This window comes from Austrofundulus limnaeus, unplaced genomic scaffold, assembly GCF_001266775.1.
Source record: "Austrofundulus limnaeus strain Quisiro unplaced genomic scaffold, Austrofundulus_limnaeus-1.0 Scaffold829, whole genome shotgun sequence".
Lineage (NCBI taxonomy): Eukaryota > Metazoa > Chordata > Actinopteri > Cyprinodontiformes > Rivulidae > Austrofundulus > Austrofundulus limnaeus.
This window is the reverse complement of record NW_013953231.1, coordinates 71,491-84,083: the sequence shown is the minus strand read 5'-3', so window position 1 is coordinate 84,083 and position 12,593 is coordinate 71,491. Positions and strand designations below refer to the sequence as shown.

At 41.2% G+C, this 12,593-nt stretch overlaps 1 protein-coding gene across 11 annotated transcripts in view; it reads left to right on the top strand.

Moving 5' to 3' along the window:
* Nucleotides 1-682: 682 nt before the first annotated feature.
* adgrl2b.1 (adhesion G protein-coupled receptor L2b, tandem duplicate 1) overlaps nucleotides 683-12,593 on the top strand; it is an 82,308-nt gene continuing 70,397 nt past the window's right edge. For 5 of the 11 annotated variants that reach the window (XR_001312139.1, XM_014028909.1, XM_014028910.1 and 2 more), the window contains exon 1: nucleotides 683-1,382. The gene's annotated coding sequence lies outside the window, so the exon portion shown is untranslated. Of the gene's footprint in view, nucleotides 1,383-2,984; nucleotides 3,100-12,593 lie in introns of those variants that run through there. The other 6 variants (XM_014028915.1, XM_014028907.1, XM_014028908.1 and 3 more) reach the window with 3 other exon arrangements.

The window sequence follows — 12,593 nt, the reverse complement described above, 5'->3', positions numbered from 1 at the left end:
ATCTGGATATAATCCAAGTGAGCAGTGATAAGAAAAGTGCAGGAATAGGAGTTTTATTTATTTCTTTTTCCTGACAAAAGTATGTTTTTATATCACCTTGGTGCATTTTGCATTCAGGGTTTTATCCACAAACTCCTTGGCCTCAGCCAATTACAACAAATTTTGCTCTGGCCTCATTATTTTTGTGCTGATGAGTTGTTTTCATTAATACTAATGATCCAGGTGAAACTAGCTGCCCACGCTGCTGAAATTCTAATAGAGTTAAAATTAGGTTGTTGTATTTTGGAGTAACATGGACGTTTTAGTAACTAATGGATGCAATGTCTGATTAGACCAGGAAGGCTGATTAAAGGATCCCTTGTATCACCTGGAGAGAGAGAGAGAGAGAGAGAGAGAGAGAGAGAGAGAGAGAGAGAGAGAGNTATGGTCAGAGAGAGAGAGAGAGAGAGAGAGAGAGAGAGAGAGAGAGAGAGAGAGAGAGAGAGAGAGAGAGACAAAAGGAAAAGGGGGACAACCTGTTTGTGCTTTCACACAAGCGTGAAATCTGAGCACACGTTTGGCGTTAATGAGCGTTTGGGTGCGCGCGCGCGCGCTCTCCGCTCCGTTCCGTGCCGTGCCAGTCGCTCCGCGCCGGGTTTTGCGCGCCTCCCCGCGCACAGCCCAGCTGCTGCTGCAGAGAGAGCAGAGCCGAGAGAAGGGGAGGGTGGGGGGTAGACCCGGTGCGCCGCGTTTCTCCTCGCCTTGTTTTTGCCTCCAGTCCGGCTGCTGCTGTTCCGACCGTCTGCGCGGCGTGTGGATGAGAGGCGCGGAGGGCAGAACCCGGGAGCGCACCGCGCACGAGATGGCTGGGTGAACAAAAACGAAGAGGAAGCCACGTTAAGTCCTTCTACTTTAAACTGTTATCTGCGAACACACCCAGACGCTGTCGGAGTTTCGTTTTTTTTCTTGTAGCCAGACCAGGGCGCATCTCGCCTCCTTGAAGTGATCCCTTTTTTCCTCTCTCTTTCTATGCGGTCTGCCCGTTGCGCTCTCATCGGAAGGAGTCTGGGTGCACACACCAGAGGAGGAGAAGGAGGAGGAGGAGGAGGAGGGGGAGAAAACCGATCATTAGTTTTGAACAGACCCTTTCGACATGGGAGCTATCCGTCCGGTCCCGGGCGCATTCATGGCTCGAAGGAGAAGAACCTGCGTCGGGAAAACTCATCTTCTGTCCGCCGTGAGGAAGAACGCAGCAGAGAGCCCCAGCCATCTTTGAGTAGTTTATGAGGGCTTATTTTCTTTATTTTTTTAAATTTTAAATAAAGAAAGAATAAAGGGAGCTGCTCTTGGACTGAATCGGATCACGCTCTTCCACGCCGGGATTCTTATTTTGGCACGGCACTGTAAGTAGCTTTTAAACGCGCGTGATGTTTTGTGGGGAGCTTTAAAAGCAGGGGGAATGCACGATCGTGGCCCGCTGAATCAATGCATTTTATTTACACTGTCAAGAAGGGAAGGAGAGTATGAGAGAAAATTAAAAAATGGGCTCACGGGCTCCTAGCAGTTTCAAACTGAGATCAATACATAGCCCATGGTGCTGGATGGGGTTTTGTGACGGCTGGGGGGCATTCAGACTTTAACTAACAAGTTGCTTTGCWTCTAGGATCACGAGTGCGCCATTGAGTGCCTCTGTTCAAAAACTCCACTGGTGGAGATTTTTTTATTAAGAAATTACTTTATATTTGTTTGTTTTTTTCATTCAATGATGCACAAGTTGTCAAATAATATAATTTGATGTTGCCAAAAAAAAATAAATTACAAAACAAGTGAGAGCTGAAATATAAGCTAGTCACAAAGATTTATTTTAAGAAAGAAAATCAAATGGTGAAAAACATAAAAAATAAAAAAATAGACCAAACATCTCCACCCAGTCCATGGAGTTACAACAAGCCGTTGGATGTCAGTCAGTGTCTCCATTTACTTTTCCATTTTGTGGCTGTAAAATAAGATCATTTCACAGGACATGTATAATTCACAGACCCAAGCTAGCCATGTGTGATAATGGGACACACAAGCACACACACCATCCCACAACACACACAAACACAGACACACACACAAATAGAGTTCTTAACAGGCTGGAGGAACCATATTTTACTCTCACGTGAGGCTTTTAAGAGATAGGGCCGCTTAGACCTTAGAAGAAAGAAAAAAAAACACACCCAAGAGAGGCCATGCCAGTCTGAAACGTGAAGGTTAAACAACATTTAAATATAACCCATACTGTCTGTACCAAACCAGGACACTGGCGCATCATTATATAAGCTATACTGACAACTTGGGGAATCTGAGGGCTTTCCTTGCATATGCTTATATAACGGCTTAGACCTATGGGAGACTTCACAGTTCCGCTGATTTTTAAAAATTTCACTATAAATCCAGCAAATGTTTTTAGTCTGCAGCACAGTGTGAGAAACAGCCTCGCCACTAAACAAATCCACTCATATTCAAACCCTGATGGAGAGGTTTTTGTTTCTTTGCCAGCCATTTTGGAAGACCAGACAAAACGTCTTGTTGGCATGATGCTCAGTGCTTAATGCTGACATTCCCCATCAATGATTCCCAATGATGTAAAGGTCACCTCCTCCCCTGCCAATACTTGGAGGCATTCTGATTGAAAAGAGATGTTGGAGCTTGGTAAAAAAAAAATGTCTTCACTTCTTGAAGCAAGTGCAAGAGAGTAGGAATTTAAATTGGGGGAGGGAGTGGTTGATATATTGGGGGACAAATGGTCTGCTCCCACCCCCTCCTTCCACGACCTCCACCCCATCTCTCACCCACCCCGAGACATGCTGGTTTGGTCCATTTGTCTTGAGTCGTCTTGGGAGGAAGTGCCATCTCATCTCACATTGCGCAAATGGTTTCAGTGCATGCTAGTGTGAATTCTTGCAGGTTTTTGTAACTGCCAATTTCCATWTCAAAGTGTCTGCATTTCAATAGGGAGAACTTGAGCTACCAGTTCCCCTCCTCCGAGCAGTTTTTGTTCTGGAAGAGCATTGCTACTGCTCCTGCTGGTGAAGGAGGCTACTGACAGGATTTCTGGACACGGCAGTTGGTTATGTGCGTGCGTGCGTGCGTGCGTGTGTGTGTGTGTGTGTGTGTGTGTGTGTGTTTGTGTGTGTGTGTGTGTGAGTGAGTAGTAAGTGTTTGTGTTGGAAGCAGATTTTCGTGTGCATTGGGAGAATTTCTTGGCCATTTCTGAACACCAAGAAGCCATGTATTGTGTGGAAATTCTGGGCGTCGTGCTGAGAAGTGGTCATGTTAAAAAGATTTTCTGGGTTAAAGCATTTTCCTCAGTCTTCCTCAAGGAAAATGTCAACCATAGTTGCTTCTRTTTTTTTTCCTTCGAAGAAATGGAAACTCACAATGTTCATTGAAAATCGCAGAAAATTTGTTTGCGCATTTTAGCTAATTTAACTGTGGCGTTCAGCCTCTAGAATGCTCTGAAATGAGTTTGTTTTTGAGTGCCTTCTTGCAGACTGATTGGTTTAATTCGACATTGATTGAGTGGAGATGTAAATACACAGAGCATTCCTGCTTTGTGTGAGACTCTGACTGGTGTCTGATTGTTTTTTTTATTTTTTATAGTTTTTTTTTGTTGCAGAGATAATATTTATTTCCAATTCTGTGCAACTGTTGTTTTGTCAGAGAAAGAATGCGGCAAGACACTCGCTTTTTTTTCTTTTGATGGATTCTTCTTTTCTTTGTCTCTTTGTCTTGTAATACGTGGTCTAATCTTCATTTCAGTTTTCAGCAGGTTAAATAGATGAAAATAAACACTCTGCACTGTGCTCAAAGAGAAACTTAAAAAAAGACAACAGTTTCTCGCCTTTTGTGCATGCCCTTACTTTGAAAATAGCATCAGCATAGGTTAATAGTAAAAAAAAGAGGGCAGTGTGTGAAATGTTATTACACAGAGACAGGGAATGTAAATGCCATTGGAAGAGCAGTAGGGGTCAGTGGCCTCTTCATGGTCATCCCGCTCTTAGGTAATAACATGAGCCAACTGCTTCTCAATCGGCTGGAGAAGGGAGCTCGCTCTTCCCTCGCCTTCCTCTCCTTTCTTTGTTTGGACAAAATAACATCACAAAGCCTCAGAGTGGGTAAAGAGCAAGAGGGCAGTTTTTGAGTTTGAAGCCAAAAGAGCAGGATGAAGTGAAGAAAAAAAATATAAAAATAAGCTAAACCTCACCTGCCATCCCCACTCATGGCTGGCAGGTTTGACAGCTGTCTTGTTCAATTCCTCCAAGTCAAAAAGTCGGACAAACAAATAGACCGCAAGGGGAAACAGGGAGGGATGAGTAATGGTAAGATTAGATTGAACTTCAAAGAAAAATCCTCCTTACATGCAAGGCACGTTGCATTTTTCCTACGTATGGTCTAATTCTCTCCCTCTGTTAGTGATTTCTCAGTCCTCCTAACAAAGCCRCGAGAACAGACTGGCTGCATTGTGCATGTGTAGGAGGATAAGGCAGGAGCAACTGTGGTAAGTTTGTCGAGTCGAGGAGCAAAAAAAAAAAGTGAAGGTGGAGGGGGGAAACCATGCTGTGGTGCTGAGCCGAGCCTGGTCGTTCAAATTATTAAAAAGCTGCTGAGGAGGAGCGCTYCATGCACTGAGCTCTGTGGAGACTGCTTTCAGTGAAGAAATTGGCACCAGTGCTCCCACTAAGATAAATTTCCTTTAGCTCACTGCAAAAAATGATTTACAGTCTAGAAAGCAGTGGCTGCATCACCATGACACAAAACCAGACACTTTCCTTTATTTCTCCAAAACCCCACCCTCACCCTTTGGTCAATTCTTTGGCTATTAATTCATTCAGTATTTTACCCATCTTTTTTTTTTTGAAGTGACATCAAAGCTGCTCTTTTGTTGACCACATTTTGAAGAGAAAAGAAAAATTAATCGCAACAGGACTTGGTTTAAAAATGGAAAAGGGCACAGAGTATTTAACAATGTGCTCGAGGGTGAGTTTTTTATTTGCTACAGATTCTCATCCTTACTATTATGTGGCTTGCCTCAAAAAATAAAGAGGCAGATGAGGCGAACAAATGCTTGTGTGTCGGGGGGTATTTAGGCCCATGGATGGATACATTTTCCCCCTTTTTTCTGCTGAGAAAATACCTCAGAGGGAGAAAACGTCTTCCCCCATAACGCCACCTCCTGCGCTTAAAATGACAGTTAACTTTCCCCCACTGGTTTGAAATGGATGTTTAATGATCAACAGAGGCTCTGAGCTCAGGGTCCAGCAGTTACGCCGGGCTCTATGTGTGCACTCGAGTAAAAGAAAGCGACCTCCTCCGTGTCGCTGTGAGACYCTCGGTTCAAAAACAAGCTAGTTTCTTAAGTGATGGATCATGCGAGGTCTCTTTGGGTTGTGCGTTAACCCTTTGGAGTGCGCAGTTGGGGAGCCGTCGGCGGCCTGTGATGGATGTGTCCCCAGTGTTTAGGCTCCATATATCAGAAGATTAGGGCTGACCTGTGAGTTGTTTAGGCCGCCCTCAGAGCTCCTTGTCCGACGCTGGCTGATATTAGCATACGAGGGCATTGCTCTGTCTCAAGGGGATTTGAAGATAGGGTTCTTTATTTGGTTCTGRCACAGTATAGGTCACAGGAAGTGTGTAGATTAAAGACTGAGCACCGTGTTGGTATTAGGTGTATCTGACAGGTCATCTGTCTTCAGTGCTTCTCTGAAATTCCTAAATAGCACCATATAATTATCCCAGAAATTGAGGCTCGGGCCATGCTTSGCTGCAGTTCCTCTTTCATGGCCTTCATGAATCATATAAATATGTAAATCAGTCAACTGATGTGGTTTAACGCAGTTTTTTTTCCCCCTCGTGACATTGAAATGCCTGAAATTGGAGCAAGTATACACCATGCATTCTTCTATTGTTACCATTATTTTTAAATGAGAAATCTGCAGGGCCACCATGTGTGATGGACAGCTCGAATTCTTCTATTAAGTGCTTTCACGTGAACGGGACGGGCACACTTGCCTCTTGAGAAGCTAGTCYTTCGCAGCAGTAAGAGGCTAAATTAAATACTACATTGAAGCCCTTTTGACTCACCTCCGATTTGCTGCATATTCTTTCAAATGATCATAAAATCTTTTCCCCACTTAGTGCTCTCATGCAACGCTTAAATGTCACCTCCCACGGTATTGCTGGCATTTGTCCTTGTTGTGTCTTTATGTATTGAAAAAATACTTCAAATGCCAGTTGTCAGGGGGCTGTTTTGTGCTCTGGGGAGAAGAAAAAAGTCACAAGATCACCTGTAATCTGTGTTTCTCTTTTGTCTGCCGTGTCTAATGGCTATTTGATTCCTACTTGGTGTCACTCCATGTCTTGTGATGAAGCCAATCTATTTTCAAGGTGAGGAGATATTGTCAAAGTCCTTGACTGCTCTCTGGGCTTTGATTGGCAGGCGTTGTCAGTGAGGATAAGGAGTGGTGGGAGTCACACCGCAACGAGAATCTATTACCTAGGATGTCATAGGCATGCTTTCACAATGTGTCAGTGAAGTCAGCCATCTTGCGTGCTCTCAGTGTCTGGAATAGTCTCTTGTCGTTGCAACGAGGGAGCGGCTTTCAAGTTTAATTTTGGCCGTCGCCATAAGCAGTTTTATTGATGCTCTATACTTGAGCTTAACACTATGATAAATCATCCTGTAAAGACAAAAACAGTGAAGCGTTTGTCAGTGTCACTGTGTAATCTGGTTTGTGATCACTTGCGACATTAAACGAAAAGCAAAGTGTTGCAACATAAATGGCGTTCTGGCAAATCCAAAAAAAAGGCACAGTATAGAACTGGAAACTCAGCCGAGCCTTTTTCTTGTGGAGTTGTGTGCTGATTTCCGCCATTTCAAAAGCCTCTTTAGTGCCGAGAGAAAAAGGGACGGCAGGCTCTGAGAGTTGCAGCGAGAGAAGGAAGCTTGTTGTTGATCAGCCAAGCAAATCAGATCTTGATATTTGAAGAGTGGAGTTGTGATTGCTAATCACTCTACTGCTGAGTTTTAATTAGGAGACTCATAAGCTTTCTGTCATTTCTCTGCAGAGCATAGTTGAGCATCAGATGTACTCAAAAGAACAAATAATTAGATGCCTTTAGTAGTCGGGGCTACAAAAATAAACTCAGGTTTTTCCAGTATACACAAACGAGTGTTTTGCTCCGCGCGTTGATTAAAGATCGCAGAATAACAATGTTTATTGTGACCTCTGGAGCTTTACACATCCTGAAACATTTTTGACCCTATTATAGGAAAAATTAACCTTTCTTTGAGCAACGCAGCCATGCATACACACTTTCTCCTTGCATTTAACACCAAAGGAAGCTCAAATCTAATCATGAGTCATTTTCTCTAGGTTCTCGCTATAGATTGGACTGAGCTTATAGGTAGGTGTCTGTCCTGTGCTTCTAAGACCTTTGTTAGGACATTTTAATTACAGCAGAGCCGGGTGTAATTGATCTAGGCTTAGAGGGATTTCACTGTCAATGAGAATGAGCCTGGGCGTTAATACAYCCGAGCAAACGCTTCCACCTTTGTGCCACGCTAACACACACACAGAGGACTGCTGGACACGAGGGTGGGTGTTTTGGTGTTTACATTTTAATGTATCTGSTTTTTATCCATAACTGGCCAAGCCTCAACTTGAACATATCTGCTGCCAACTTTGTTGCTACCTGGCGTGTCCTCTTACGAAGCACATTCTTCATAGTTCCATGTTGTCACCGACAATTCTTAAATTTTTATAAGGCTGTTAGATAATGCTTCCCGATAAGGGTGAATTATTGATGGTCTTGTTCGTTTGAGTGGGACAGGGCAGGCTTTTAACTCTCCGAGCAACTCACTCTCTTTTGTGGTAACTAAGGGACACGGTGCAAACACCCAAAGGAATGATGTACTGGAGGAGGAAACAAACGGAGGCAGGGGGGCTGAAAATAAAATAAAAGAAGCATGCATCCTTTACACTGCTGTTCGGCTAAGCCACGGCYAAAGAAAAAAAAACTTGGCAGCAAAGAAAAGCTTTGCATCAACAGAAGCCTTTTCTGTGTTTTTGAAGCATTGAGAGGTTGGTACGGTGGTTGTGTATGTGTCGCTMATATTTGCTGGATTATACAGCCGGCATTCTGGCCTTTCTGTCATTGTGCAGGAACACACGTTCGAGTTTGCCACAACTATTAAAACACGATTCACAGTTTGAATGGAAAAGTAAACTTTGTGGTCAGTTTGTGAAAACTAGAATCTAAACAAGAGGTTAGGACATTGATTAGCGGATCGAATGGAAATTAATCTGCAGCTGTTATGCTTACAGAATATTTACTCAAGCCAAGTAAATACACTATTCTTTCTGTGGCCCCTGGCTGGATTTTACGCTTTTCTCGCTTATTGATTATTGCTCTCACTCGGGTTTTGAACTCTTGATTGGGCAAAACAGTACGAAGATCCCACACCGGGCTCTGGTATTCAGGGACAAACTGTTTTCACACATTTTATAGAAAAAATGATTAATAATAAACGAGTCACATAAATGGCCAATAGATGCATCAGTGGAGAAATTAACGATCGGTCCCTCGAGCAACAATTAACCGACCGTGTTATGCAGAACATTCACAGACCATGTGGCTTTAGTTAACTGCTTTCTTCCTTATAAGAGAGGCACATGTGTCCTTTCAGAAATGCCAAGTGGATTAATGTGGTTACACAAACCCTTTGTATTGTGCTTTGTTTAAGACAGATAAATTAGGTTTTATGATTTTTTACTTATTTATTTTGTTGGTGGGGGGGCAGCCCTGATTTTATTTGTTTTTACGAAAAACAGATAATCAGTAAAGTCTCAGTTTGTTATTCGACCCCGAATAACACACTCTGTAACATCCTGTAGTGCAGGGTTGTCAAATTCATTTTCACAGAGGCCCACARGAGCATTKCAGTGGTCTTCAAAGGGACAGATGRAATTAACTTAAYCGTTTCATGTTTWACTTTGACWAAACAGAAAATGTAATGTTACTCATCTCATACGGCTGAGCACTGCTCACAAACAATAACTGAGCTCTACGTGGTATTTKCTGCATAGGAACAGTATTTTAATATGTCCTCTTAAAAAACTGTAACATACCTTTTTTACAGCTAACTAATGTGAAATAAATAATACATAAAACTTACTAAAAGTAAAAGTATGAGAGTTTTACTCACTGTTGAGTTGTAGTAAGTCTTGAACTCTGAACTCTCCCACTTTACAGGGAATTCCCATGCATACTTGACATGCTTTAGAGAGTATGTATAGTTTATAGTCAWTGCTGGCTTTGAAGCAGCTTATTTTGAGACATTACTACAGGGCTTTTCTACTAATCGCTCAGGAGGCCACAGTTACTTAAAGCCAACAGGACAAGTATTATTATCCTTCACATTTTAAATGTTTATTTTGTTGCATTGAATCATTGATATATTAAAAAAAGTCATATTAAATTAAGTAAAAAAAGTGGGAGGGGCACCYTTTTGGCGGGCCGGACAGAGATCATTTGTGGGCCACAATTGGCCTGTGGGCCTTGAATTTGACACGTGCTGTAGACTTTTCTTTTTTGTCTGGTTGTTTTCTTCATTTCCTTTCTAACGCAGATACATTTTGGTGAAATCATAGGTGCAAAGTTTGCAACGGCACACCCTGACAGCTGTCCTGAGTCTTACTGCATTTGCTATTATCATTGTTCCAGTCCACTCTGTCTGCACTCCTTTGGCCTTGGTGTTTGCATAACAATAGAGCAAGGAGAGCAGACTTGTACAATTCTGCTAAATCACAATGCAAATGTTTGCCTGTGTGGTCCTCTATAAGCTTTTAGTTTATTTTAAAACGTTTGTATTAGTATTTAATGGCGCCATCACGACAAAAAAAAATCACTTTTCTTGTGAAAATGTCGTATATGCTTCATTGAAGGCATCAAATTTGATAAAAGTTGCAGCTGAAAAGTTTTGGGAACTTTTCTGCTTGTTTGGGAGCTTTTTTTATTCTGTCATCTTTTGACACATCAGGATGCAGTTCACAAGAAAGGCAGAAAATAAATCAAACTATTTTATTCAATTTAACTCTGACAAAGAAGACAGTTCAATCCACTGTCAGCTGTGTTTTTTTGGAATACCCGGTAAATAAGCTAAGCCACTTACAGCTTTTATCAGAGATAGGTAGTTTTAAATAATAACCACGAGTCTGTCTCTGTACGTCAGGAATAGCACAAGAAAGCAATTACGGACAGTGAAACAAGAAAATCAAGTCCAACTGGTCTCCATTTCCCGGTGGAAATGCTGAAGATTGATGCCTGCGTCTTGGTTTCTAAAGGAGCTGACGGAGTGGGTGGACAAATTATTAGAAAGCAATACTGAGAAAAAAAAAGACTTGGAGTTTCGGACAAGCATGAAAAAGTATCTTAAATTTTTTAGTCTGCGCATATTAAGTTCATGGCTGATTTCTAACTTAGAAAATAGGAAATAAGGCCCAGACACATCAACTTCATACCGTGAGCTTTAGTCATCAGTGCCATCATGTGGGTTAAAAATTGTTTAATGTAACTGTAATGTCTGAACAGACCACAATAAGTTGAGATCACTAAAAATTTTTAGACTAATTGAATTGAAACCGACCAAATGAATTTGTTGAAAACTACACCTTTGGGACTCATTATTTTCCTGCTTTCTTTCAGGCACTCAGACACCCTGCCACTAACATGTCATCAGTCATTCTCACTTTTCTCCCCAGATTCTTCTTAAAGTGAAATATATCTGAATTMATGTTGTTTTTTTGGTAGCTGTGCTTATATGACTTATGAGTTGTGGCGAAATTTCAGAAACGTAATTTTTTTAAATTTATCCATAAATGATTCTTTACAGATAAACTTAAAACTGTTTTTTTTAAATGCTTCTAAAATACTTCTTTTAACGTTTAGATGTATTAAACTCTAATTCTTAATTCACACAAAGGTTTTTTTTGTTATTATCTTTATTGAGTAAAAATGTGACCTCTAAAAGTACGCAGCTACGCAAATGTCAAGTTTGGTTTTGATTTGCTAAAGCTGCAATGAAAAAAAAAGCACAACAGACAAAGCAAACATTGCATTGTGAAAGGGTCAACTCATGATTATGTTGGGGGAAAAAATGGAGAAAAGAAAGAACCTCAGCACCACCTGCCCATTATCAAACAGCAGACAGACAAATTTAGCGACTGGCTAATAATGCTGCACTTGGCAGATTAAGTGCCCGGTATTTCCCTTAGGAGTTTTGGAGTCTGAGGCAGACCTAAAAATGAGTGTATATTGGCCTGAAATGCATCTCCAAATAAGTGAAAATTTGTGTCTGGGACTGCTGGGTGTGCAATTAAGCAGTTGTTCCCTAAGACTGTCTAAACACACTTGGTAATAATACGTCATTATTGTATTTACAATTTTCTCTGCTGGCCATTTTTCTCAAATTGAACTGCTAACAAAAAGGAATTGTTTTAATCCTTTTTGGATTCAAACACTAAGAAAATGTGTAAAGTTCTTATTTTACCAGGTGATTTAGTATTTTATGCCTGCATCTTGGTGGGCCCTCGTGACACGATTAAACCCAATTATATGCTAATTGATACATTCCTCCTTTTGATGTAAACAATATAGTCATAAATTAACATAGATGAAATTGCGAAACGTCGAATATCTAAGCCTAAAAACTGCAGAGGCCTGGTTATTTGCAATTATCGGCCCAAATTATCATGCAGATAAACACTGGATGTGAATCAAAGCCTAACAACATGAACTCAGAGAAATCTACGAGCTGGTAAACATGTCTAAATTTTGAGATATCAACATCTCTGTAAACACGCTGAGCTGAATATCATTACAGGTATTAACGATGCCCTTCAGAAAACACTTTCATCTCAGGCCCAGTCATAAAAAGGGTAGTTGGTTTGCCAGCACAGAGAGGCTGAAAAATTAATACCGCGTAAATGTTCTCATGGCATCCTGATGTGTTAACCTGCAGAGAAAAGCAGTGTATATCTGCTATTGACGCTTGAACATGGTGGTGGGTTCTTAATAGTATTGGCAGCCCTCTCTTAGGACTCATTAGCACCGACGATTACTCCACACAGTCCTGTAATGGCCAAGGTGTGTGAGGCAGTTTTACGGGACCACTGTAGCGAGACCTCATGTTGCAGTGGTTTTATGAATTAAATTAAACTCCCAGTCTGGTTTCCCACAGTCGTCTGACCTAAACTTCCTCTAAAATAGTGGAAACCCTGAAAAGTGAGCTTCCTCCTCCTTCATACACTTCAGGACGGCAGGGCTACAAAATATCAATATCTGCAAATTCAGCTTTTTCTTGATATCTATATTTGTACATCAGAATAAGTTTACATCCACATTTTCTGAAGTTATTACAGTGTTTTATAGATGGTTCAGGGTTAAATAAATGATTCGGTGGTTGATTTTGACAAATTTTATATACATTCTCATGTTGTTTGGTATGTTATAACCTTTTTTCTTCTTTCAGCACACTTTTCATTTAATAATTAATATAATTTTTAAAT